The sequence below is a fragment of the Hemiscyllium ocellatum genome, chromosome 5, assembly GCF_020745735.1.
Source record: "Hemiscyllium ocellatum isolate sHemOce1 chromosome 5, sHemOce1.pat.X.cur, whole genome shotgun sequence".
Lineage (NCBI taxonomy): Eukaryota > Metazoa > Chordata > Chondrichthyes > Orectolobiformes > Hemiscylliidae > Hemiscyllium > Hemiscyllium ocellatum.
In genome coordinates, this window is record NC_083405.1 from 97,957,564 (window position 1) to 97,961,247 (window position 3,684).

Below are 3,684 nucleotides of genomic sequence, written 5' to 3' on the forward strand. Positions count from 1 at the left end.
TTATCTATACCCCTTATAATTTTATAAACCTCTGTAAGGGCACCCCTTAACCGCCCACACTCCAGTAATAAAAGTCCCAAGCTTAATGGCAACAAAGCATTTTATTTTAGATTTAGGCACGTGCCAGATTTAGTTAACAGCCTAATGGTGTGCAAGCATTTATCTAACAACATCATAATTTTGCCAAGTTCAATGCTATGTTTGAAAAGGATGATTGAACTACTAAGATTCTAGATTTCAGTAAGACTATCTTTAATTGGTTGCAACATAGACTGACCTCTGTAAATGCAGAGAATTAACCCAGGACTGGGTCTACCCTGCCCAGCTCTAGAGAAAGAGCCCCCATTTCGGAGATAGGCAGTCAGGGCAATGTGTCGTGACAGGTGGCGGAATGATCCAAGATACACCTGGAGGTCACTGCCCATTCCACAAGAGATACAAAGCATGCTGCAATGCAGTGTTGAAAATCATCCACTGCCAAATCAATTAGAAGAGTTTTCAACTCCATTTCCTATCGCCAATGTCAAGGATGTTGATTCAGCCTGTAGTTGTGAGTGTGAGATTTCTGAAGATCCCAGTAACCAACCTTCACAGGATGATTTTGGATATCCTCTGTCTGCTGCCAAAAGTTACTCAGGATGCAGGATCTCCACTGTCTCAGCTCTACCTTTTTTCAGGGTGACAATGCATTTGAGAATGTGGTCTCCCAATAGATTTAACAAATGTCCTGTGAGATTGATGAAATTCTGTTTGAAGAGACGTTCCAATATGCAGTAGGTGGAGGAGGAGTGTCAGGAATGGAAATACAGCTTCCCATATTTTCAAAATTTGGGGAAACAAATGATCTATCCTGTTGATGAAGTTTATTGTTGGTATCCCAGTCCAGAGCAGATTGCCACTGCATTGCCAACTATCAAGTCAGGCTCTAATGCAAATGTGACTGAATTTTATATTCTCAGTAAAAAAAGTGACCATCTCAGATCGTTTTCAGTGCAATGACTTTATGCAGACTTGATGTCACATTTCCAGGGGAAGATGATGAAGAGGCAGAGAACGGTGTGAGGATGCTGAAGGCTTCATTGAAGAATACCTAGCATTTGTTCGCAGAGAACTGAGAGATGACAACTGTGAGAAGAAGCTTGATCCTGCTTTGCAATATGAAAGCAGTTTGTGGCTACTTCCAATCTCTCTGAGTGACTGCAGAAGACTTATACTGGTGAGAGATGCCCTTTAATGAGGTGTGGCTGGACGCCCTGGATCATATGAAGGAACTGATCCAGAAGCCCAGGGAAGGGCATGTTTTAGATGAAGAGAAGAACACCGCCTCAGATGAAAGTTTAGGAAACAAGCCAAAAAATGTGTTCTTGCCTCTTGAACCAGTTATCGCAAGATTAAGTGCCAGCTTTTAGCTCTTATTTTACAAAATCTCAGCAGCAAATGGAGGAGTAGCAGAGAGTAAGAAGAAGAGGGAAATTCTAACACTATTGCAGTAAAATCTTGCACTATAATCGGTGTTTCAAGATGGCGCTGGAGCATGGCGACACTTCGTGTTTTGCATGTGAAAAAACACTTTTCACTGTATTTTTATATACACGTGACAATAAATCTAAATCTAAATGGGGAAATTCCGTTAAAGGGTAAAATGGCTGAAGATCAGTGGAAGGTGTTCAAAAAAGATTGAATATAATGCCAAATCAGTCTATACCCCTAAAGAACATGAGCTCTATTTATCACAAAATGCCATGGATCACTAAAGAGTAGGAGATAATATAAAAGAAAAGGGAAGATCATCTAAAAATTGAAGAAGAAAAAATTACAAGAGTATGAAACAAAATTTTCAAAGTATATCAAAATCAAAAACAAAAAGCAAAAATACTGTCATATTAAGAAAGACAGTTGTCCAGAGAATGTGAGCCCCTTAAAAAGCTGATATGGGTGATATTGGTGACAAAAATAATGAAGTAAAACGTGTTGGATGCCAATACAGTGTTGACAGTGTTCATATGCTAGTCATTACAAATAAGCTAATTATGAATCAGGCACTCGCCAAAATTTGCATAAGCCAAATTACACGACTGAAAGAAATAATGTCATAAATAGTGACAAATCCCCAGGGTAATGTGATTTCCTTTCTAGGGATTTAAACAAAGTGAGTGAGAACATTTCAGATTTGGGAGAAGATTTGTAGCTCGGGTGCTCGTTGTTGTGGTTCTGTTCGCCAAGCATTTCCGAACTGACAGCCAGACTGCTGCGACCATTAGGACTCATAACAGCACACAAACCAACAGCCACTCTCAGACAACAACTCACCAGAACAAAGGACCCGATACCCAGCATGAGCAAAACCAATGTAATGTACAAAATCCCATGCAAGGACTGCACAAAACACTACATAGGACAAACAGGAAGACAGCTAACGACCCGCATCCATGAACACCAACTAGCCATGAAACGACACGACCAGCTATGCTTAGTAGCCACACACGCAGATGACAAGCAACATGAATTCGACTGGGACAACACTACTATTAAAGGGCAAGCCAAACAGAGAACTGCCAGGGAATTCCTAGAGGCATGGCACTCATCCACAGATTCTATCAACAAACACATCGACCTGGACCCAATATACCGGCCACTGCAGCAGACAGCAAGAACTGACAACCGGAAGCGGCAGAGACAAGCCACTATAAATGCTGGAGGAAACATCACAGAAGCGCTTCACAGGAGGCTCCCAAGCACTGAGGATGTCACCTGGACAGGGGACGAAACATTTGCAACACAAACTCTCAGCTCGGCGAACTGAACCACAACAACATTTCAGATGCTGTAACTATAATTTTACAGTGTTCTCAGTTTGAGAACCATTTGAAAACCTTCTAATTTGAAAATTATGTAAGGCACTCTGCTATTTAAGAAAGGTGACTAGGGGAAATGATCAGATTCCGTAATTAAGGATTTGATGACTGAATATTTTATAGATCATAGAATCCCTATAGTGTGAAAACAGGCCCTTCAGCCCAACAAGTCCACACCGACCCTCTGAAGAGTAATTCACCCAGACCCATTCTCCTACCCTATTACTCTACATTTACTCCTGACTAATGCTCCTCATCTACACATCCCTGGACACTACGGGCAATTTAGCATGGCTAATTCATCTAAATTGCGCATCTTTGGATTGTGGGAGAAAACCAGAGCACCCAAAGAAAACTCATGCAGACATGGGGCAAATGTGCAAACTCCACACAGACAGGTGGCCCAAGGCTGGAATCGAATCCAGGTCCCTGGTGCTGTGAGGCAGTGGTGCTACCCGCTGAGCCACTGTGCCACCCCAAAAATTTTGAACATCTTCAGCTGATCAGAGAGGGCAACTGGAGTTGAAAAAAAACAAACCATATCTGACTGAATTTCTGGAAGAGTTGACAAAAATAATGACAGGTTAATGTCAATATGTGTTAGACTTCCAGAACACGTGATAAAGTCCTTCCCTAAGACACATAGCTAAAGTTGACGTTCATGGAACTGGACATAAATCATTCATCTGATTAGAAAATTGATAAATTATAAAGAAAATGAAAAAGTACTCTAAATGGCAGGAAGTGACTAATTTATGTCTTGTAGGGATCGGATACCAACTATTTGACAGATTTATTAACACTTTAGACAATAGAGTAGGATGGCATA

At 41.0% G+C, this 3,684-nt stretch overlaps 1 pseudogene; it reads left to right on the top strand.

Annotated features, from left to right (window-relative positions):
- The first annotated feature begins 369 nt into the window (after positions 1–369).
- Positions 370–1,409, top strand: LOC132816220 (protein FAM149B1-like; annotated as a pseudogene).
- Positions 1,410–3,684: the final 2,275 nt, after the last annotated feature.